Source organism: Mobula hypostoma, chromosome 5 (assembly GCF_963921235.1).
Source record: "Mobula hypostoma chromosome 5, sMobHyp1.1, whole genome shotgun sequence".
Taxonomy (NCBI): domain Eukaryota; kingdom Metazoa; phylum Chordata; class Chondrichthyes; order Myliobatiformes; family Myliobatidae; genus Mobula; species Mobula hypostoma.
The window spans coordinates 8986819-9011596 of NC_086101.1; the positions used below are offsets into that span (position 1 = coordinate 8986819).

Genomic DNA, 24778 nt, shown 5'->3' on the forward strand with positions numbered 1-24778 from the left:
GATGGCCGCTCCGCTAGACCCTATCTTTCTTTTATTGTTGAACAGATAAGAAAAATCCCACACAAGGAGAAATAACTCAACGTGTTTGGTGGTGCTCATCCTGCCTTCCACTGGAGTGGAAGCGTCCAATTTTTTGAGAAACTCAGGTAAATGTAAATACTCCCAGCCCCTTTCCCAATCGCAACTTCACAAACGATTCGCTACCGTCGACCGCTTCAACACAGAACAGAAACTTTTGGCTGCTAGCAGCGTGTTTTGTATGAACACAAGAGATTCTGCAGATACTGTAAATCCAGAGTAACACTCACCAAATACTGGAGGAAATCAGCAGGTGAGGCAATATCTATGGAGACAAATAAGGAGTCGACTTTTTTAAGATTATGAAGACACGCAGTCCTCTTATTGTCATTTAGTAATGCATGCATTAAGAAATTATACAATATTTGCTCCGGTGTAATATCACAAAACGCAGGACAGACCGCGACTGAAAAAACTAACACAACCTCATAATTATAACATATAGTTACAACGGTGCAACGATACCATAACTTGATGAAGAAGTCCTTGAGCACAGTAAAAAGTTCTAAGTCTCTCAAATGTACCACATCTCACGCAGACGGGAGAAGGAAGAAAAACTCTCCCTGCCATGCCGACCACAGTCCGACTCTGAGTCGTCCTAAAAACTTCGAGCCTCCGATCAGCTCTCCGACACCGAGTACCGAGTACCATCTCTATTCGAACGATTCGACCTCAATCTCGGTCGCCAACAGCAGGCAAAGCCGGGGATTTCGAGGCCTTCCCTCGGGAGAATTCTCGATCGCGCAGTAACAACGGTAGCGAAACCTGCGTTTCAGAAATTTCTGCAGATGTTCCTCTGTACTTTCACGTCTGTCTCCATGAAATCAGAATTGTCCATGGCCCCTATTTAACAGATACGATACCATTTTTCACCGGAGAGCTGCGCACGCGCGGCGTGCTGCTCTCTCTCCTCCCGCCAAATTCCAAGACTCTTCATGTAGATTGTAGATTCTTTATTCCTCTCCATAGATGCCGCCTTATCTTGTTATGCATGTACAGGTCGGTTGTGTGTACGTGTCCAAATGTCTTTTCACTAGAACACACAACATTGAACATAAATATCACCAATGATGCAGTGCTGGCCCTTTAGCCTGCTCTGTGATAAACATAACCCCTCCCTTCCACGTTGCTCTCAATTTTTCTTTCATCCACCTGCTTGTCTGAGTATCTTAAATGAGTATCTGCTCTCAGGATGAGGCTTTTCATTCCAGGACGAGGGAGATGTCCTCCTTTTTTAAAGAAAGGGGCTCCCCTTCCTCCACTATCAACTCTGCTCTTAAACGCATCTCCCCCATTTCACGTACATCTGCTCTCACTCCATCCTCCCGCCACTCCACTAGGAATAGGGTTCCCCTGGTCCTCACCTACCACCCCACCAGCCTCTGGGTCCAACATATTATTCTCCGTAACTTCCGCCACCTCCAACGGGATCCCACCACTAAGCACATCTTTCCAATTCCCCTCCCCTGCTTTCCGCAGGGATCGCTCCCTACGCGACTCCCTTGTCCATTCGTCCCCCGCCATCCCTCCCCACTGATCTCCCTCCTGGCACTTGCCCTTGTAAGTGGAACAAGTGCTACACATGCCCTTACACTTCCTCCTTTACCACCATTCAGGGCTCCAGACAGTCCTTCCAGGTGAGGCGACACTTCACCTGTGAGTCGGCTGGGGTGATATACTGCGTCCAGTGCTCCCGATGTGGCCTTCTATATATTGACGAGACCCGACGCAGACTGGGAGACCGCTTTGCTGAACACCTACGCTCTGTCCGCCAGAGAAAGCAGGATCTCCCAGTGGCCACCCATTTTAATTCCACATCCCATTCCCAGTCTGACATGTCCATCCACGGCCTCCTCTACTGTAAAGATGAAGCCACACTCAGGTTGGAGGAACAACACCTTATATTCCGTCTGGGTAGCCTCCAACCTGATGGCATGAACATCGACTTCTCTAACTTCCGCTAATGCCCCACTTCCCCCTCGTACCCCATCCGTTATTTATTTATATACACACACTCTTTCTGTCTCTCTCTCCCTTTTCTCCCTCTGTCCCTCTGACTATTCCCCTTGCCCATCCTCTGGGTTTCCCCCCACCCTTGTCTTTCTCCCCGGACCTCCTATCCCATGATCCTCTCATATCCCCTTTGCCAATCACCTGTCCAGCTCTTGGCTCCATCCCTCCCCCTCCTGTCTTCTCCTATCATTTTGGATCTCCCCCTCCCCCTCTCACTTTCAAATCTCTTACTAACTCTTCCTTCAGTTAGTCCTGACGAAGGGTCTCGGGCTGAAACGTCGACTGTACCTCTTCCTAGAGATGCTGCCTGGCCTGCCGCGTTCACCAGCAACTTTGATGTGTGTTGCTTGAATTTCCAGCATCTGCAGAATTCCTGTTGTTACGTATCTTAAATGCCCCGAATGTATCTGCCTCTACTACCACACTTGCAGAGCGTTCCTCGCACCCACCAATCTGTGTAAAACTCTGTATGGAACATCCCCGCTATACTGTTCTCCAATCTCCTTAAAGTTATGCCCCCTCTTATTAGTTGTTGCCGCACTGGGAAATACTTCCTAGGGCTTATGCTGACCACCCAATGTGTGAAAATGTTATCCCTCAGACTCCTGTTAGATCTTTCCCTCTCACTTTAAACCGATTAGTTCTTCAGTCCCCAATCCTGGCAAAGAGGTCTGGGCAATTATTCTGAGAACAAGGGTTCGAAAAAAATCACAGCTGACTTTGGATGTAACTTCAAATGTCACATAAATATAGCCTTAAAGTAAATACTTGCAAAATTAGGTCAATTGGTTTCATAGGACGACAAGATTACGAATGAGAAGGCGACGGGATAGAAGTACAGTCGTGTGTTATCAGACTTAACCCACACAAGAAGCTGTAAGGATTAACAACTAGAATGCCATGTTATTTGGTGAGACAGAGGACAAGAGAAAAATAGATTAGCCATATGCATGGGGGTGGGAGAGACTGATGAGTCATATCTCTTCTGAAACAGACTGTTGGCTAACAAGGAAACCCAACCGAGAGCAAAAGCTACAAACAGAACCTATGGCAGGTCGCCCCCTGGAGGAGAGATTACAAACTACAGGAACATCTCCACAGCCGAGTGATGGAGGCTTGGCTCCAATTCCGGGCACCACACTTTAGGAAGACAGGATTTCCCAGTGTGGGTCAAGAATTCGAATCAGAATCAGGTTTATTATCACCAACGTATGTTGTGAAATTTATTGTTCTGCGACAGCAGGAGAGTACAGTGTATTATTTTACTGTATGTTACAATAAGAAAATAAATACGTTGTAGAGACTGTTGATGGTCCATTCAGAAATCTGACAACACATTGACGAATCCAAACCAGACAGTGATGGAACGGTTCTGAACGCCTTCTACTGTACATCTGTAGAAGTTGGCTTGAGTGAGGGATTGTGTTTGCGTGTATGACGGGGGTGGGGGAGACGAGGGTGAAGAGGGCTGCCCTCCAAGCGACGAAAGATCAAGTGAAGTCCTGCCGAGTTTATTCTCGTGTGTACAATGCACCGTTACAGTCTGGAGACACGAGAGGCTGCAGATGCAGGAATCCAGAGCAACACACGGAATGCTGGAGGAAAGTCAGCGGGTCAGGCGGTGTCTGTGAAGGGAAACAGACAGAACTCAAGCCGTTCTGTTCAGAGGAAGGGTCTCAAGGGGAAAAGTTGATTGTCCCTCTCCCTCTATAGATGCTGCCTGACCACTGCCCTGGTGAGAAACAAACCACGCACCCCGCCCCCCCCCCCACCTCCTCGCCAGCAGCTCGGGTGTTGCAATGAAAAACTTGCCTGCAGCATCACAGGCTCAGACAATGGCAGGAAACTACATCCATTATACAAGGCAGTGCAGAGAGTGTGCTAGAAAGGATGAGGGGAGAGTGAACGGAGGAGTTTCACATCATGAACGGTTTAACAGAGGGTAGTTTCCAGTAGAAGATCAGGCAGTAAATGGTTTAATGAGGGGAAGATGGTGGAAGCAAAACAAATGTCTTTTTTTTGCATCTGTAATTCTCGGTCAGATGGAACTCTGTCAATGGGATCTGATCAGGTAACTCTTGTGGGACTGTGGTGGGGAAGAAGCTGGGGACTGTAACTGAGTAATCAGTATCTTCCCGATTGGGTGGAAGAGAAGGTTGTCTCTCACCACACTCCTGGACAGTATTCCTGTCTCAGATGGAAATGCTGGGTGTCACAGTGCAGTTAGTGGGATCTTCTTCAGGAGCAAAAATTAAATTGCTGAGAGAACTCAGTGGGTCGGGCGGTATCAGTGGAGACAAGGAGGTGGCCAAGATCATGATTCGGGAAGAAATTAGGCTGCACTGCTGGATTCCAGCAGCAAAGTACATTTCTTATCAAAGTATGTTGTAGTGTACGACCCTGGGGTCCAACTTCCCGCATGCAGTCAGGAAACGAAAAAACACCATGAAATATGTTCAAGGAAAACAAACGACCAAGATGCGAAAGAAAGAAATCATGGAAACAGAAAAAAAACAAATAACACACAGAATATTAAACATCAAACCACAGAGTCTAGGAATGTTCGGTGTATTTCAGTTCTGTTCAATTTAGCACAGTGCCATCATTGACTGCAGGCACAGAGACAGTCTACATCGTAGTGCCCTGGTCTAAATTGCTCAAAATATCAATTTGAAAAACAAAGAGCTAAAAACTAGAAACACAAACATGAATACCAGAGTCCTCTATAAATGAGTCCAATCCACAAGCCACGTCAGTCAAACAATGCCTGAGACACAAGACTCTGCACCTTCATAGAACATAGAAATTTACAGCATGTTACAGGCCCTTTGGCCCACAATGTTGTGCCAACCATGTAACCTTCTCTAGAAACTGCCTAGGATTTTCCCAGCGCATAGCCCTGTATTTTTCTGAGCTCCATGTACCTATCCAAGAGGCTCTTAACAGACCCTACTGTATCTGCTTCCACCACCACTGCCAGCAGTTCATTTCATGCACCCACCACTCTCTGTGTGAAAAACTTACCCCTAACATCCCCTTGGTACCTATTTCCAAACATCTTAAAACTATGCCCCTCATGTTAGCCATTTCAGCCCTGGGAAAATGCCTCAGGCTATCCACATAATCAATGTTCCTCATCATGCCCGCAGCAGCTAGCGAGAGAGAGGGAAACCAGTCAAACGCAGGCAGACAGCGCTGAACACCCGCTCACCTTCCCCTTGTCCTCTCAACACGTGTTCAGGCTCCGTCATTAGGCCGCAGACTCCATCCTCAACAGTTGGATTCGGGGAATCAACAACAGTGAAAAAGAGAAAGAAAAATGTGAAAAACTTCGCTCTAATGCCACGTGTAAATGACATATGAAAACATTCAGTGAAATGTGTGGCCACTGGGAGATCCTGCTTTCTCTGGCAGACAGAGCGTAGGTGTTCAGCAAAACGGTCTCCCAGCCTGCGTCGGGTCTCGCCAATATATAGAAGGCCACACCGGGAGCACCGGACGCATTATATCACCCCAGCCGACTCACAGGTGAAGTGTCGCCTCACCTGGAAGGTCTGTCTGGGGCCCGGAATGGTGGTGAGGGAGGAAGTGTAAGGGCATATGTAGCACTTGTTCAGCTTACAAGGATAAGTGCCGGGAGGGAGATCGGTGGGAAGGTATGGGGGAAATGAATGGACAAGGGTGTCACATAGGGAGCGATCCCTGCGGAAAGCAGAAGGAGGTGGTGGGGAGGGAAAGATGTGCTTGGTGGTGGGATCCTGTTGGAGGTGGCAGAAGTTGCGGAGAATTATATGTTGGACGCGGAGGCTGGTGGGATGGTAGGTAAGGACAAGGGGAACCCTATTGCTAGTGGGGTGGTGAGAGGATGGTGTGAGAGCAGATGTGCTTGAAATGGGAGAGATGCGTTTGAGAGAGATGGTGGAGGAAGGGAAGCCTCTTTCTTTAAAAAAGGAAGACATCTCTTTGGTCCTGGAATGATTGACTTCCCTAACTTCTGTTAATGCCCCTCCTGCCCTTCACATCCCATCCCTTATTTATTTAATATATTTTTTAAAATTCCCCTTTTTTTCTCTCTCTCTTTTCTCCCTCTGTCCCTCTCTCAATAACTCCTTGCCTGCTTTCCACCCTCCCCACTTCTCTCTCTCCCCAGGCTTCCCATCCCATGATCCTCTCCCTTCTCCAGTCTGGTTTCCCTTTTGCCAATCAACTATCCAGCTGTTAGATCCATCCCTCCCCTCCTGTCTTCTCCTACACCAATATCACTGAATCAGTGGGAGCCCTGGGCTTGTTTTCCTGCAACAAGACGGTCCCATCGAGCGGTGATGGGAGACAGCGATACTCGAAGGGGTATGTCCAGTCTATTCCGCAATTTAGTTTTCGTTGCATTCATTGCAGAAAACTCCACTTCGTAGCAACATGATGTTGGAAATGGAAGCAACGTTTTCAGTGCTTTCGTGGCTATCTCAGGATATTTAGCCTTGACTTTGATCCAGAATGCCGGCAGAGATGTTATGTCAAACATACTTTTCAGCCCGCCGTCATTTGCAAGCTCAAGGAGTTGATCTCCTTCCCGCGCTGACATGGATGATTCACTGGGGACATTCACAAATAGGTCACGGACCCATTCCTTTGCACATCTTGGGTCACTGATAACCTCGCGTGCGTTAAATTTCAACAGTGGGCGTGACAGGGAATAAGGAAAGGTGCAGCTGTGGTTGGGGACCACTGCGATAGATAAAGGGGATGCAGTGGATGTTGGACTTTCAGAAAGCCTTTGACAAGGTGTCACACATGAGGCTGCTTACCAAGTAAGAGCCCATGGTATTACAGGAAAGTTTCTAACATGGTGAGAGCATTGGCCAATTGGTAGGAGGCATCAAGAGAGAATAAATGGATCCTTTTCTGGTTAGGCGTCAGTGACTAGTGGTGTTCCACAGGGGTCGGTGTTAGGGCCCCTTCTTTTTATGCTAAATATAAATGATTTAGATGATGGAATAGATGGCTTTGTTGCGAAGTTTGCAGATTAGATGACGATTGGTGGAGGGGCAGGTAGTGTTGAGGAAACAGGTAGGATACAGTAGGATAGACAGATTAGGAGAATGGGCAAGAAAGTGGCAAATGAAATACAATGTTGGAAAATGCATGGTCATGCAGCTTGGTATTAGAAATAAATGTGCAGAATATTTTCTAAACAGGGAAAAATCCAAAAATCTGAGATGCAAAGGGACTTGGGAGTCCTTGTGCAGAACACCCTGAAGGTTAACTTGCTGGTTGAGTCGGTGGTGAGGAAGGCAAATACAATTCATTTCAAGAGGTCTAGAATACAAGAGCAAGGATGTGATGCTGAGGCTTTAAAAGTCACTGGTGAGGCCTCACCTTTAGTATTGTGACCAGTTTTAGGCCCCTCACCTTAAAAGAGATGTGCTGGCATTAGAGAGGGTCCAGAGGAGGTTCACAAGGATGATTCCAGGAATGAAAGGGTTATCATATGAGGAATGTTTGATGGCTCTGGGTCTGTACTCGCTGGAATTCAGAAGGATGAGGGGGGATCTCATTGAAACATTTTGAATGTTGAAAGGCCTTGACAGAGTAGATGCGGAAAGGGTGTTTCCCAATGTGGGAGAGTCTAGGACAAGAGGGCACAGCCACAAGATAGAGGGGTGTCCTTTCAAAACAAATGCAGAGAAATTTCTTTAGATAGAGGATGGTGAATTTGTGGAATTTGTTGCCACATGCAGCTGTGGAGGCCAGGTCGTTGGATGTATTTAAGGCAGAGATTTATATGTTCTTGATTGGACATGGCATCAAAGGTTATGGGGAGAAGGCCGTGAGCTGGGGTTGAGGAAGAGAAAGAAAATGATCAGCCATGATTGAAAGGCAGAGCAGACTCGGTGGGCCAGACGCCCTAGTTCTGCTCCTATGTCTTATGGTCTAGCTGGTTCAAAGCAGAGATCCTGGCTCTATTTGTCTCGTAACAGCTCCTTCTGTTCTGCTTGGGCAGCCTGCAACCCGGTGCCATGAACATTGAATTCTCAAACTTTCAGTGGTCGCACCCTCTCGCTTTTCCTATTTAATTGTCTCTCTCCTCCTGATTCACCAGCCCCATCACCCTCTGTCTTTCCCCTCCTCGCCCATACTCTTCATCTGCCCATCAACCACACTCTCCTCCCCACCTCTCTCCCTTTATTCCAGTCTCCACTTTCCCCTCCTGTCAGATTCTAATATCTTCAGCCCTTTGTCACTGACACCTCTCACCTCCCAGTTTCTAACACATTTCCACACTCCACCCCTCCCTCAACTATCACCCCTCACTGGGCAATCACTTGCTAATTTCCCTCCATAGATGTTACCTGACACGCTGGGAGTCTCCGGCGCTTTGTGTGTTACCAACACTACATGTCCCGTGTTACCAAGATTCACCCTGACCTCCCTCTCCCAGTCAGCACCACTACCACTTGTCCCAGTTACCCTGTCAGTCCCGGTGGACTTTAGCACCAGGGGGAGTTAAAACGAGTTAAAATTAATGGATCGATAATTCTCACATCGTGTTTATTTCACTCTCCGCACGTTTATATTTACACCGACTTACTCCTGACGCCGGTCCCGGACCCGACCCGTTTACAGACCCGGAGCGGAACCGGAGCAGATTCTCAGCCACTCGTTTTTATATCCAGTCCCGAAGAAAGGATAAAGTTTCTCCGTGAATTTGTTCCCAGTGAAGGTGTGGAGATGGGACTTGGTCTCCGCGTTGTAAAATGAAACCGCCTCGGACTCGTAACTGAGATAAACTCCCACCCTCCCGGGGATGGGACCGGCAGGGAGACGGGACTCAGGGGAGGTGAAAACCAACATCTCGTCACCATCCCACTCGATGATCCAGAATCCGGTCTCCGGACTCGGTGTGACCCATCCCTTCCTCTCCACAGACACTGCAGCGACTCCCAGCCTCCAGCGCCGATTCCCCGTCACCTCCACCTCCCAGTAATGTCTCCCCGATGTGAATCCCTCCGATCCCAGCACACAAAGCCGATGTGTGAACCTCTTCCCGTTGTCAGGGAGATCCCTCCGGGTCCCGGTCCGTCTCACACTCTTCCGATCCTCAGACACCTCGAGCAGCGGATGCGCCGTTTCCACATCCAGGGTGACAGAGACTGGGGGGAGAAGCAGAGAATTAGAGAGTCCCGGGGATCGGGGGGAGACTCGGGCAGCGCAGCCCCGGGACGGGACCGGGGAGAGGCCGCTGGGCCTCAGGCTCAGTCGGGTGGCCGACAGGACCCTATCCCGGGGTTTTACTAAACTACAGTGGATGGACAACCAGCATCTTCCTGTGGTTTTTCCCTGACATGGAGAGCGGATTCTTTCCCGATCAACACACACAAAATTCTGGAGGATCTCGGCGGGTCAAGCAGCATGTGGTAAGGGAGGTATAATACAGTCGATGTTTCAGCCGAGATATTTCCTCAAGAATGGAAAGAAAGGCGGGGGATAGCAGTGGAAACGGATGTGAGAAAGGGGTGGAACAACAACTGGATGAGGAAGAGGTGAGTGAACGCTGGAGGCATTTAAAATGGAGGTAAGACTGAATTCATTAGTGCTGACCAACTCACTTGAATGATCTTGTTCCATTTGTCTGTATTTGCCCACTATTCCTTTAAACCTTTCCTACCCACGTAGCTGTCCAAGCAGGAGCTGGCAGAACTCAGCATCTATGGAAAAAGATAAAGTCGACATTTTGGGCCAATAGCCTTCGGCAGAACTGGAGGGAAAAAAAGCTGAGGGGTAGATTTAAAAGGTTGCAGGGGGAGGGAGAGAGAACCACCAGGTGATAGCTGAAACCTGGAGGGAGAGGGATAAAGTAACAAAGTTGATTGGTGAGATGAGCTGAGAGAGGGAAAAGGGGATGGGATAGGTTGTTCCTCCAACCTAAGTGTGGCTTTATCCCGACAGTGGAGGAGGATGGACATATTGGAATGGGAATGGGAAGTGGAATTAAAATGGGTGGCCACTGGGAGATCCCACTTGTTCTGGCGGATGGAGTGTAGATGCTCGGCGAAGGGGTCTGTCAATCCACACTGGATCTCACTGATACACCAGAGGCGACACCGGGAACACCGAGCTCAGTATTCGACCACAGCACACTCAAGTCAATTGTCACCTCACCTGGAAGGACTGTTTATGCCCCTGGATGGTAGTGAGGGAGAATGTGTAGGGGCAGGTTGAGCACTTGTTCTGCTTGCAAGGATCAGAACCAGGAGGGAGACCAGTGGAGAGGGATGAATGGACAAGGGAGTCACGTCGGGAGCATTCCATGTGGAAAGCAGAAATTGAGGGGTGGGCAGGAAGGAAGATGTGCTTGGTGGTGGGATCCCATTGGAGGTGGCAGAAGTTTCGGAGAATTATGTGCTGGACGCGGAGGCCGGTGGGGTTGTAGATGAGGACAAGAGGAACCCTATCTCTGGTAGGGTGGTGGAGGATGAGGTTAGAAAGGACATGTGTGAAATGGAAGAGATGTAGCTGAGGGCAGTGTTGATGGTGGAATAAGGGAAACCCCTTTCTTTGAAAAAGGAGGACATTTCTTTTATTCTAGAATGAAAAGCCTCATCCTGAGAGCAGAGGCGGAGGAATTGACGGAGGTGGTTTTACAAGTAGTAGGGTGGGATGAGGTATAGTGCAGATAGCTGTGAGAGTCCGTGGGTTTGTAATAGACATTCTGGATAAGCTTTCTCTGGAGATAGAGACACTGAGATCAAGAAAGGGAAGGGAGGCATCAGAAATGGATCAGGTGAATTTGAGAGCAGGGTGTAAGTGGAAGCAAAGTGGAGGAAGTCAACGAGCTCGATGTGGGTGCAGGAAGCAACACCAATGCATTTGTCAATGTAGCAAGAAAAGTGCGAGACGGTCGCCAGTGTAGGCCTGGAACATAGACTGTTCCATGTATCCGACAAACGGGCCAGCATAGCCGGGACCCATGTGAGAGCCGATGACTCCACTTCTTGTCTAAATGAAGTGAGAGGAGCCAAAGGAGAAATTATTGAGAGTGAGGACAAGTTCAGCTAAGCGGAGGGGAGTGATGGTGGAGGGGAACTTGTTAGTTCTGGTGTCCAGAAAAAAATGGAGAGCTTTGAGGCATTTTCTGTCCCTATGTCTTTTAAATCATTGTAACTGTATCCACCTCTACAGTTTCCTTTGGGAGCCTCCTGAGCTCCAGGAAAATGACCCAGAATATCCAGCCTCTCCTTATAACCCAAACCCTCCAGTCTCAGTAACATCCTTGTAAATCTGTTTTATACCCTCTCAGTTTAATGACATCCTTCCTGTAGTAAAGTCACTAGAACTGTTCAGAGTAATCTAAATCATAAAGACAAGAAAGTCTGCAGATGCCGGAAATCCAGAGCAACACACACAAAATCTCAGCCTGAAACATCGACTATTTATTCCTTTCCATAGATACTGCCTGAGCTGCTGAGTTCCTCCAACATTTTGTGTGTGATGCTTGGATTTCTATCATCTGCAGGTTTTCTCTTGTTTAGGAAGCTTTTGACACATTGCCCTTCATAAATAAAAGTATTGAGTACAGGAGATGGGATCTGATGCTGAAGTTGTATGAGATGTTGGTGAGGTCTAATCTGGGGTATTGTGCGCAGTTTTGGTCACCTACCTACAGGAAAGATGTAAATAAGGATGAAAGAGAACAGAGAACATTTACAGGGATGTTGTTCGGACTGGAGGACCTGAGTTATAAGGAAAGATTGAACAGGTTAGGACTTTATTCCTTGTAAGGTAGAAGACTGAGGGGAGATTTGAGAGAGATATACAAAATTATGAGGAGAGTAAATGCTTGTTGGCTTTTTTCACGGAGGTTGCATGGGACTACAACAAGAGGTCATGTGTGAAGGCTGAAAGGGAGAAGGCAGTTTAAATGTGACTGCATGATAGGTCATAGGACCTGTTTCTGTGCTATACTTTTCTATCACTCTATGACTCTAGTACAAAGATGAATCTCTAAATAACTAAATAACCTCTTTACTGTCCATGAAACCACCAATTTTAGGGTCCTCCACAAACCTACTAAACACGTCACCTACATTCTCTCCGAATCATTCATATGAATGACGAAAAACAGTGGACCCAGCACCGATCCCTGCAGCACAACCGCTGGTCACAGGACTCCACCCAGACAATTCTGTATCCTATTCCAGATCGTACTGTATCCCATGTGATCTAACTCTCTGCTACCTTGTCAAATCCCTCGCTAAACTCCAAGGAGACGATGTCTACTGCACTTTCATCAGCTGTAATTTATTTATTGAGATACAGCACGGAATAGGCCCTTCCGGCCCTTTGACCCCCACCACCCAGAAACCCCTGATTTAATCCGAGCCTGACCATGGGACAAGTTACAATGACCCCCACCACCCAGAAACCCCTGATTTAATCCGAGCCTGACCATGGGACAAGTTACAATGACCCCACCACCCAGAAACCCCTGAATTAATCCGAGCCTGACCATGGGACAAATTACAATGACCCCCACCACCCAGCAACCCCTGATTTAATCCGAGCCTGACCATGGGACAAGTTACAATAACCCCCGCCACCCAGAAACCCCTGATTTAATCCGAACCTGACCATGAGACAAGTTACAATGACCGGGCCACTCAGCAACCCCTAATTTAATCCAAGCCTGACCATGGGACAAGTTACAATGACCCCACCACCCAGCAACCCCGATTTAATCCGAGCCTGACCATGGGACAAGTTAGAATGATCCACACCACACAGCAACCCCTGATTTAATCCGAGCCTGACCATGGGACAAGTTACAATAACCCCACCACCCAGAAACCCCTGATTTAATCCGAACCTGACCATGGGACAAGTTACAATGACCTCCACCACCCAGCAACCCCTGATTTAATCCGAGCCTGACCATGGGACAAGTTACAATAACCCCCGCCACCCAGAAACCCCTGATTTAATCCGAACCTGACCATGGGACAAGTTACAATGACCTCCACCACCCAGCAACCCCGATTTAATCCGAGCCTGACCATGGGACAAGTTAGAATGATCCACACCACACAGCAACCCCTGATTTAATCCGAGCCTGACCATGGGACAAGTTACAATGACACACACCACCCAGCAACCCCTGATTTAATCCGAGCCTGACCATGGGACAAGTTACAATGACCCCACCACCCAGAAACCCCATTTAATCCGAGCCTGACCATGGGACAAGTTACAATGACCCCCACCATCCAGCAACCCCTGATTTAATCCAAGCCTGACCATGGGACAAGTTACAATGACCCCCACCATCCAGCAACCCCTGATTTAATCCAAGCCTGACCATGGGACAAGTTACAATGACCCCACCACCCAGAAACCCCTGATTTAATCTGAGCCTGACCATGGGACAAGTTACAATGACCAATTAACCTGCCAACTGGTACGGGTTTGGACTGTGAAACCGGAGCACCTGGAAGAAACCCACGTGGTCATGGGGAACGTACAAACTCCTTACAGGCAGTGACGGGACATGAACCCGGGTTACTGGTACTGTAAAGCGTTGTGCTAACCACTATGCTACCATACCGTCCATGCAGAAAACCAAGCTGGGTATCCCTGATTAGTCCTCACTTTTCCAAGTGAATGTAGATCCTGTCTCTCAGAATCCCCTCCATTAATGTACCCTCCACTGACGTTAGGCTCACCGGTCTGTACTTCCCAGGCTTTTCCCTACAGCCGATCTTCAATAAATGTTCAACATTAGTCTCCCTCCAGTCTTCTGGCCCCTCACCCACAGCTATCGATGACACACATATCTCCAAAATGGACCCCACAATTTATTCCTGAGCTTCCCACAATGTCCTGGATCAGGACCTGGGGATTTATCTACCTTTCTGTATTTTAGGACCTGCAGCACATTTGCTTCTGTAATGTAGTAGAAAATGAGGTCGATCATCTTCTGTAACACGGGAGAATTGAGGGCCCCGTGGAACTGGCACAGAAGAGGAGTTGAGACCTGTGGCAGAGAAATGATGACAGGGAAGGTTTAGAAGGATACGGACCAAATGCAGGTAAATGGACTGGGATGTGATCTGACAGAAATATATAAGCTTATGAGGGGTGTAGATTGAGCAGATGGTTGAAATCTTCTTCCCACAGGAGGGGGATCAAATACAAGAGGTCACATGTCCCAGGTGAGAGGAAGGAGTTTAAAGGTGAGTTTATTTGAACAGTGAGTGGTTGATGTTGGAACTTGCTACCAGAGGAGGTGATGGAATCAGATACAATCACTGTGTTTAAGAGACACTTTAAGAGACAGGGCACAGAAGGAGACTGACCTAATGCCGGCCAATGGGATGAGTGTAGCTGGTAAATAGGTTGACACCGAGGTGATGGGCCGAAAGGTCTGTTTCTGTGCTGTACGACAATGACTCTGTGACATTAAATGAACTGAATGACTGAGACCCCACAGCCCTCCGGTGCAGAGAATTCCAGATACACCATGCTCTGAGGCATCCTGAGACAGTGACCCCTGACCCTCGACTCCTCAGACAGGGGAAACATCCTCCCTGCTTCCTGTCTGTTGAGCCCCGAGAGAGTTTTGTGTTTCCCTGAGATCTCCTCTCATTCTTCCAAAAGGAGAACGGGGAACACAGAACAGTACAACATAGGAACAGGCCCTTCCTTCAATAGTTGTGACTGATCAATGCTGGCATCAATTCCCCTTCTGTACGAGTTCCCCAAACTGCAATCCGTCGACCTTTAACAATTTTATCTGACTCCACCTTAAATGTATCCAATAATCAGTCTTTACACAATCTGCTGGAGGAACTCACTCTGTCGAGCAGCATTGTGGGAGGAAAGGGACTGTCGACATTTCATGTCGAAACCGGACATCAGGACTGGGAGACGGCCAGTATACAGTTCCTCCAGCATTTTGTGTGCGTGGACTTGAAATTCCAGCATCTGCAGACTTTTTCCTGTTTACAATAATGGGAACCATGAGCGGAGAGATGAATGGCAGATGGAATCGGAACCAGATGAGAGAGGGGTGGAAAGCCTGTGGGTGAACTGTGTGTGTAGATGGAAACAGAAGGTGAAGGGGGATGAATATGGGTGATAAGAGTCCCTTTGTCTCCTTTCCCACAAACCCACTCCCCACAGCCCCTCATTAGGACAGAGGATGAATTTGCAGAGACTCTGGCAGATATATTTGCTTCACATTTCACCACAGGTGAGCTTCTGGAAGACTGGAGGGTGGCTCAGTTTGAGCCTTCAGTTAAGAAGGGCTGGATGGTCATACCAGGGAAGTCCAGTCCATAAACCGAACGTCAGTGGTGGGCAAGTTTCTGAGAGACAGGATTAACAGCATTTGGAAAGATGAGGACTGATCAGGAACAGTCAGCATGGCGTTCAGCATGGAATATTACATCTCACAAATTCCAGTGTGCTGAAGAGGTGACAGAGAGCATTGACCAGGACAGGGTGTTAGACATTGTCCACATGAACTTCACCAAGACCTTTGATGTTGATCATAGACCACACTTGGAGTCTGTGTGCCTTTCTAGCTCCCTGACTCTGGGAAGGATGTCATTACAGGAAGGTGTTATCAGGACTGGAGGGCTTGGGTTAAAAGCAGAGACTGGATAAGCTGGGGCTATTTCCCTGGAGCGTTGGATGTTGAGGGGGACCCCTTTTCGAGGTACATAAAATCATGAGGGCAGATGTAAAGTGTATACACATGGTCTCTTCCCCAAGAATAACAGAGTCCAAAAGCAGAGGGCAGAGAATGAAGTGAAAGTTTTTAAGTGATCTGTGAGGGATGTGAGTACAAGTGAAATTTGCTGCCAAAGGAAGCTGCGGAAACAGGTATAATAAAAATATTTTAAAATAAATTTAGACAGGTACATGGATAGCAAATGGTTAAAGGAAAATGGGACAAGCACACGGAGCTCTACCTGTTTCTCTGTGATGGTGCATTTGGATATGTGTCACTGTGTGTGAGTGTGTGTTGGTTGTGGTAAATATCAGTGAGTGAGTGTTCACGTTGAAGGTGAGGGTGCACATTGAAGTATTGTATGTTACAGTGTGTCTTCACATGCCCAGTGTGTGTTGGCAATGTGTGACATGTGCGTGAATTGTTCAAATAAAAACCATTCACTGTGTCTGAAGAGAGAGAATAGCTTCTATGTCACTGAGGGAACTAACAATGTGCAGTGCTGAGGCTCTGACTATAATCTGCCAATCCTTCTTGTCTATGTGTGTGAGCGAGATTTGCCAGAGTTATGCTGTGTGAGCTTCTCCCATCGTTCACCGAGATCAATGCTGATCGGTGTGTCCGGGTTCGGTCCGACAATGCTTCAATGTGGTGGTTTGATAACAACAGTGAGACTCGCGAATCCAGCAGGGGGCAGAGCTGAGTCAATCAGACTGCGGTCACGGACAGGTCAGACAGGGTGAGTGGCTCGAAGGACTGGTGTATTTTTCTGACAATCCTTGTCACCACAGTGATACTAGATTTTATCCCCTTTAACGTCATTAATGAAATATTAATTCCAGAACTACTGTGGCAGAATTCAAGCGCATGCATTGACATATTTTTCCAGTATGAATTGGATCAGGATGCTGTGGTTCATCTAACAGTCCCGTGAAGTGGTTATATTTTGCCCCAGTGTTGGAGTGTTCAGGGGTCTGACTTCTCCACATGATCACGTGACAGTGATGCCTCCCTGCAGGTGGAGTTGGGGCCAGAATAAACTTCAGTTCCCCTTCAGTCTATTATTACAGCCAAACTCTGTGTCTAATTATTAATTGTGTCTGAAACAAGAGCAAATGAATCTATATGTTTTACCTCGCTTAATGCCATCAAACACTTCTCTCAACGCTATGTCGAACAAATAGGGGTGGTAGAATTTTTCAGCCAGTAGGGCACCATCTGTCACTGACAATATCTGGGCATCATCACTGATCCTGAAAATATTATACAGCTGGTTATAAACTGAGCATCAGTAATATTTGAACTATTTTACAAATCCATACAGAGTTTCAGTAAAGACCATGTCCTACCTTCTCTTCCGACGAGCTTCCTCCTGAAATAAATCAAACACAGATCTCAACTGACTGAGACTGGCCATTGGCATCGCAATAGCAGGAATCTGAGCCAAGTTATTAAAAGCTGCTGGAAACTTACGAGGATGATGGTGCCTAATGGTGACTGCTTTGCTAGCATTTTCAGAAACAGCTCTATTTCTATCTTTAGTATCTCTATATTTCCCTTTCAGGGTTCTTTTGAAGACCCTGACCTGGAGTTACACGTTGCCTTCGGTTCTTTGTCGGAATGAGACTCTTTCTCGGGGTCTCACAATTGGTCGCTGTTCGATAAATAGAGGACGCGGCCTAGAAGACTAGCACGCCTTCAGAGTTCCAGGATTTTGTGGCTCTGGAAGTGGGTGGGCTCGAGGTCGGTGCCTCTGCGGGGAATCGGTATGTCGTGGGAGATGGAAGATCGAAAGCAACAAGCTGGCTGCTGGCTGTGTGACACGAGACCTGCGGTCTTTTAGCACAGAGCTTGAAAAAACAACGCAACAGACTTTTAACGTCGTAAATCAGTGAGTTGTTTGTTATGTCTCCCCTCTCGCTGTGAAACAGGTCATCTCTTTTTCCCATTTTAGGGAGAGAGAGCCTGTGTTATGTTGAATTACTGGGTGAATGAGTAGTCTTTGGGGTACTGCAAGTCTGTGTCTTTATTGATGCTTTGCTGCAGGCTTGAGTGCTCGGTGGAGGGTGCTGATGCTTTTTTGCTGATGGGGAGAGGTGGTCGTTGCCTTGCTGCTGCTTGTGCATGGGAGGGGGAGCTGGGGGTGCTTTGGGGTCTAACATTTAACTCATTCATTCTTTGGGACACTCCTTCATTTTCGTAGATGTTTCTGTAGAAAAAGAATTTCAGGATGTATATTGCCTATATTTCTCAGCCATTAAATGTACCTTTGAAACTCTGAAAACTCCCACTAAACTCACTCCTATTGGCACACATGGAGAAAGAGGGACACAGAACCATGGGAGGAAGTACAAGAAATTTCATGAAAATGATACCACAAATGAGTGGATGGAACTTACAGGAGAGACTGGGCAGGTTGTGCATTTTTATCTGGATATGAAGTAGGGAGGATCAGATGGAGGAATTTAACATTCCGAATGGATTTGATGGCATGGGAGTGGAGAAAATATTTCTGTATTTAGGAGACCAAAAATCAAAGATAAAACATCATTTGGTTGTTAATAAATTCCACAAGAAATGTGGTGAAGAGAATATCAGAAATACACTCATAACCTGTGATGGTAACCGGGTGTTACTCTGAGTATCAGGGGATATTATACGTGGGAATCACAGAAATGATCACCAGCTCAGTGCTCTGATCAGAGTAACTCATTCCTGAGAAGTTTGCAGATTGTCCTTCAGATGTTGTGGGAGGCTGGTTTGGGACAACGACAATCCTGAACAGTCAAGACATCTGCATGGTGAAAATCAGTTTCCAATTACAGTATTTGAGATAAAATACATCATTTTGTGACTGTGAACTTTTACAGAAGCAAACTGAAATCTCTCACCATGAGGAATATGATATTTTCTTGTTGATCCTTCTGTTCCTGTAGCTTAGAGATCTCCTCCTGGATAGAATTTAAATTCTCTTGAATGTCTCGAAGATTTTCCTCCATTGGATTCAGAATCCTCGCCTCTTCCTCCCTGAGATTTTGGAGTGCGCGCTGCTCTTTCTCAGTGAGAACCAGGCGCAGTTCAGCAAACTGGGATGTGATGTGAGACTGAAGGCTGTGTGTCTGTTCCTGTCAATGAAAGGAGAGGCTAGTTTACTATTTGAGGCTATTTTTTGTATTTCCTTCTGACATGGAAGGTCACTATTCAGCACATTAACTTCTCTGCTGGTTCTCAGAACAACGCCCTCCATCACATTCCCCCACGTCTCCCTGAAACATATGCTCCGTCTCTAACCCACTAATTCCGACCTAATTCACAGACCACCCACAATCACAAGATGAATTACGGTAGCTATTTTACCATTCAACCATGCAATGTCGGGTAAAGGAAGGTACTGGTTACGGGGAGAACGTGCAAACTCCACGCAGACAACTCCAGGGGTCAGGATCTATCCCAGGTTACTGGAGCTGCGATACTCTGCTATTCTGCATTAAAGGAGACAAAACCACACAGGGAATTTGTAAATTCTGTTCAGGAGCCTCACCCGAACTCCAGAAATCTTCTCTTTCTGTTGTTGCTCCATTTCTTCGAAGTCTGATTTCTTTTTAGTGAGAGAGTCTATGGAAGATTTAACCCGACCCTGGGAATCAGAGAGTGAAGACATTAGACCAAAATATGCAACTAACTAAACAGCTGATCAAAACCTGGTTAGTTATACCTTGTAGATTTCGACGGCTTCTTCAACGGGCATGAAGTTGTGAGACTTGTGTTCCCGCGCAGTCGCACAGATCAGGCAGATCAGTGTCTTGTCCGTCTCACAAAACAGCTTTAGTTCTTCCTCATGTTTCTCGCAGTGAAATTTACTTTCCTTCTCTTTCGGATTCAGGTTTAATTTTCGAGCTTTCTCAGACAGATTTGCTAAGGCCCGATTGGCCCTGAGGGTGCGTTCCGCAAACTCCTCTCTGCATTCCGGGTAGGAGTTTCTCTCCTCCCTTTCCCAATATCGTGTGATGCAGGAGCGGCAGAAGTTGTGTCCACACTCTAGTGACACCGGATCGGTGAAGAAATCCAGGCAGATGGGACAAATTGCCTCCTCGGTTAAACTCTCGACCTGTCCTTTCGAAGCCATGTTAACTCTCGGTACTTCCTGGTTCCGGATCCTTTCACTTTCGGGGAGCTGCTGAACGCCTGCGGTACCGCGATTGTCCACTAGGGGCGCTGCAGTCTCGGGAATGAATGTTCCTTTTCAGTGAGCAGGAATCGTGTTCATTTCCACAGCAGGGAACAGAAACACATTAAACAAGTCCCACCTACGGTTACCCCGTACACTCTACGCCGGATATTCGGTGTTTTCAGATTTATTCACTCGAGAACGTTTCTGAAAATCTCCGTTTTCGGGGGAGGAAATCGCCTGTTTCAGTGTGTACGGAGGGTCAAAATGAAGAGAAAAAGCTTCGGTTACGGATTTATCCGGTCTAGTGAAGATGTAGCCTAACGAAGATAAAGCCGGAGAGAAGAGCTTGTTTCAGTCTACGGCAGAACTGAAGGGACAAGTCCTGAAAAGAGAGACACAAGGGACTGTAAATGCAGGAATCTGGAGGAAAAAGAGAGCTGTTGGAGGAACTAAGCAGGTCAGACAGCATTTGTGGAGAAAAATAGACATAAGATATTCCGGGTAGAGACAGTCCAGGTGAAGGTTCTCCACCCGAAATGTCGATTGTCCATTTCTCTCCAGAGATGCCGCCTAACCGTCGGTGTTCCTATTAAAGCTCGTTTTTTTTTAGATTGAGGATTAAGGGGAGTCAACCTGAGGTGTAAAAACGGTGCTTAATGCAAATTTATAGCAACTATTAAATCAGTATGGAACACGGGATGTGGAGAGAATCTGCTGTGAGGAGACAGATACTGTAGCGATGACAAAGATGCGGCTGCAGAAATAACCACAGGACTGGACATTGTACATTGCAGTGTAGAAAACATTCAAATCTGATTTCCATTTTCCTTCATGACTTCACCACATACGGCCCGGCTCCAAAGGTCCGGTCTCACTTGTTCTGAACGGGGCCCAAGTGTGGAAATGATTTCCCGCTGCCTGTCTTCTAAACCCCGTCAGACCCAGAGAGCAGGGGCACTGGACTGAAATCTCCACTCACAAACACAAGAGGTTCTGCAGATACTGGAATTTCAGAGCAACACACACAATATACTGGAGGAACTCAGCCGGTCAGGCAGCATATGGAGAGAAATAAACAGCGTTGAAGGTTCTCGGTCGGAAACGACGACTGTTCTCCTCTCCACAGCCCCTGAGTTCCTCCAGTGTTTTGAGTGTGTTGCTCTCTGACAGTCTTCATCAGGCAGCTTCCACAACAGCAGCTCGAGGGACAGAGGGACTGGGGGTTGGGTTGTGGGTGTGGGGACCAGTCTCCCACTTAAATACGGTTCAGATGGAACAACACAGAAAGAACCTGCCAGACAGCAGTGGTGAGTTTCATGAACAAGTCAGTTTATTCAGACTCTGTTACAGTGAACATCGGGGAACATAGAAAACATAGAAAATAGATGCTGGAGTAGGTCATTCGGCCCTTTGAACCTGCACGGCCATTCAGTATGATCAACTCAGAACACTGTACCAGCCTTCCCTCCATACCCCCTAATCCCTTTAGCCACAAGGGCCATATCTAACTCCCTCTTAAATATAGCCAATGAGCTGGCCTCAACTGTTTCCTGTGGCAGAGAATTCCACAGATTCACCACTCTCTGTGTGAAGAAGTTTTTCCTAATCTCGGTCCTAAAAGGCTTCCCCTTTATCCTTAAACTGTGACCCCTCATTCTGGACTTCCCCAACATCGGGAACAATCTTCCTGCATCTAGCCTGTCCAATCCCTTTAGGATTTTATACGTTTCAATAAGATCCCCCCTCAACCTTCTAAATTCCAATGAGTATAAGCCTAGTCGATCCAGTCTTTCTTCATATGAAAGTCCTGCCATCCCAGGAATCAATCTGGTGAACCTTCTTTGTACTCCCTCTATGGCAAGAATGTCTTTCCTCAGATTAGGGGACCAAAACTGCACACAATACTCCAGGTGTGGTCTCACCAAGGCCTTGAACAACTGCAGTAGTACCTCCCTGCTCCTGTACTCGAATCCTCTTACTATGAATGCCAGCATACCATTCGCCTTTTTCACTGCCTGCTGTACCTGCATGCCCACTTTCAATGACTGGTGTATAATGACACGCAGGTCTCGTTGCACCTCCCCTTTTCCTAATCGGCCACCATTCAGATAATAATCTGTTTTTAAACGCAAACAACAGGAATTCTGCAGATGCTGGAAATTCAAGCAACACACATCAAAGTTGCTGGTGAACGCAGCAGGCCAAGCAGCATCTATTTGTTTTCCTGTTTTTGCCACCAAAGTGGATAACCTCACATTTATCCACATTAAGTTGCATCTGCCATGAATTTGCCCACCCACCCAACCTATCCAAGTCACCCTGCATCCTCTTAGCATCCTCCTCACAGCTAACACTGCCACCCAGCTTCGTGTCATCTGCAAACTTGGAGATGCCGCATTTAATTCCCTCATCCAAGTCATTAATATATATTGTAAACAACTGGGGTCCCAGCACTGAGCCTTGCAGTACCCCACTAGTCACTGCCTGCCAATCTGAAAAGGTCCTGTTTATTCCCACTCTTTGCTTCCTGTCTGCAAACCAATTCTCTATCCACATCAATACCTTAACCCCCAATACCGCGTGCTTTAAGTTTGCACACTCATCTCTTGTGTGAGACCTTGTCAAAAGCCTTTTGAAAATCCAAATATAGATTCATCAGACATGATTTTCCTTTCACAAATCCATGCTGACTTTGTCCAATGATTTCACCACTTTCCAAATGTGCTGTTATCACATCTTTGGTAACTGACTCTAGCATTTTCCCCACCACTGATGTTAGGCTAACCGGTCCATAATTCCCCGGTTTCTCTCTCCCTCCTTTTTTAAAAAGCTGGGTTACATTAGCCACCCTCCAATCCTCAGGAACTAGTCCAGAATCTAAAGAATTTTGAAAAATTATCACTAATGCATCCACTATTTCTTGGGCTGCTTCCTTAAGCACTCTAGGATGCAGACCATCTGGCCCTGGGGATTTGTCTGCCCTTAATCCCTTCAATTTACCTAACACCACTTCCCTTCTAACATGTATTTCCCTCAGTTCCTACATCTCACTAGACCCTTTGTCCCCTACTATTTCCAGAAGATTATTTATGTCCTCCTTAGTGAAGACAGAACCAAAGTAGTTATTCAATTGGTCTGTCATGTCCTTGCTCCCCATAATCAATTCACCTGTATCTGTCTGTAGGGGACCTACATTTGTCTTAACCAATCTTTTTCTTTTCAGCTATCTATAAAAGCTTTTACAGTCAGTTTTTATGTTCCCTGCCAGTTTTCTCTCATAATCTTTTTTCCCTTTCCTAATTAAGCCCTTTGTCCTCCTCTGCTGGACTTGGAATTTCTCCCAGTCCTCAGGTGAGCCGCTTTTTCTGGCTAATTTGTATGCTTCTTCTTTGGAATTGATACGATCCCTAATTTCCCTTGTCAGCCACGGGTGCACTACATTCCTTGGTTTATTTTGCTAAACTGGGATGAACAATTGTTGTAGTTCATCCATGCGATCTTTAAATGCTTGCCATTGCATATCCACTGTCAACCCTTTAAGTATCATTTGCCAGTCTAGCTTAGCTAATTCATGTCTCATAGCTTCAAAGTTACCCTTCTTTAAGTTCAGAACCTTTGTTTCTGAATTAACTATGTCACTCTCCATCTGAATGAAGAATTCCACCATATTATGGTCATTCTTACCCAAGGGGCCTCTCATGACAAGATTGCTAATTAACCCTTCCTCATTGCTCAAAACCCAGTCCAGAATAGCCTGCTCTCTATTTGGTTCCTCAACATGTTGGTTCAAAAAACCATCCCACATACATTCCAAGAAATCCTCTTCCTCAGCACCCTTACCAATTTGGTTCACCCAATCTATATGTAGATTGAAGTCACCCATTATAACTGCTGTTCCTTTATTGCATGCATTTCTAATTTCCTGTTTAATACCATCCCCAACCTCACTACTACTGTTAGGTGGCCTGTACACAACTCCCACCAGCACTTCGGGTGTGATCGCAAAGATACTCCACTGAGTTAATGATCTTATGGGTCGCTGTGGATTTCATAAAAATTCATCAGAAACCTACATTTCTCTGTAGTATTTGATCTTTAATCATTCCTCTGTGGTCTATCTCTATCTCACTGACAGTCATTTCCTAGGGCTCTCTGTAATTCGCTGTTTTCATTTCTGATCCTGTGTTTCTGCCATGACTCTCATTATCTGATGATAAACTCTCCTGCCGTGGTCTGCAATCCAACCTCCACCTGTTTACCTTTGATCCAGTGAGCTTCACCTTGCTGACTGAACACATCCACAGTCTAATCACTGCACTGACTGTCATATCATCACCTCTCAGTGTCCTTCTCCCTTCGTCTCATTAATTTTACTACCGTAATTTCCCTGATTGTATGGCACCTTACATTTTATAAGCTTTCCCACTTCGCTTATGATTCCCGAGATCGCTTCTTCAGATATCACTGCCTGACACTGTGTGGTGTCTTTGTTATTTGCCACCTATCAGCCCAGGCATGGATATTGCCCAGGTCTTGCTGCATTTGTGTTGTGGGCTGCTTCATTATCTGAGGAGTGGTAGATGGTGCTGAACATTGTGTCGTCATCAGTGACCATCCCGACCTCTGACCTTACGATGGACAGAATGTCGTTGATGAAGCAGCTGAAGGTGTTTGGGCCGAGCACTCTGTCCTGGGGAGTTCCTGCAGAGATGTCCTGTGGCTGAGATGATCAGCTCCAAACATCACAGCTATCTTACATAGAAACATAGAAAATAGGTGCAGGAGTA

The 24778-nt window shown here is 46.7% G+C and overlaps 1 pseudogene; it reads right to left on the reverse strand.

Moving 5' to 3' along the window:
• Window positions 1-410: 410 nt before the first annotated feature.
• On the reverse strand, window positions 411-19952 carry LOC134346557 (E3 ubiquitin-protein ligase TRIM39-like; annotated as a pseudogene).
• Between the last annotated feature and the right edge of the window lie 4826 nt (window positions 19953-24778).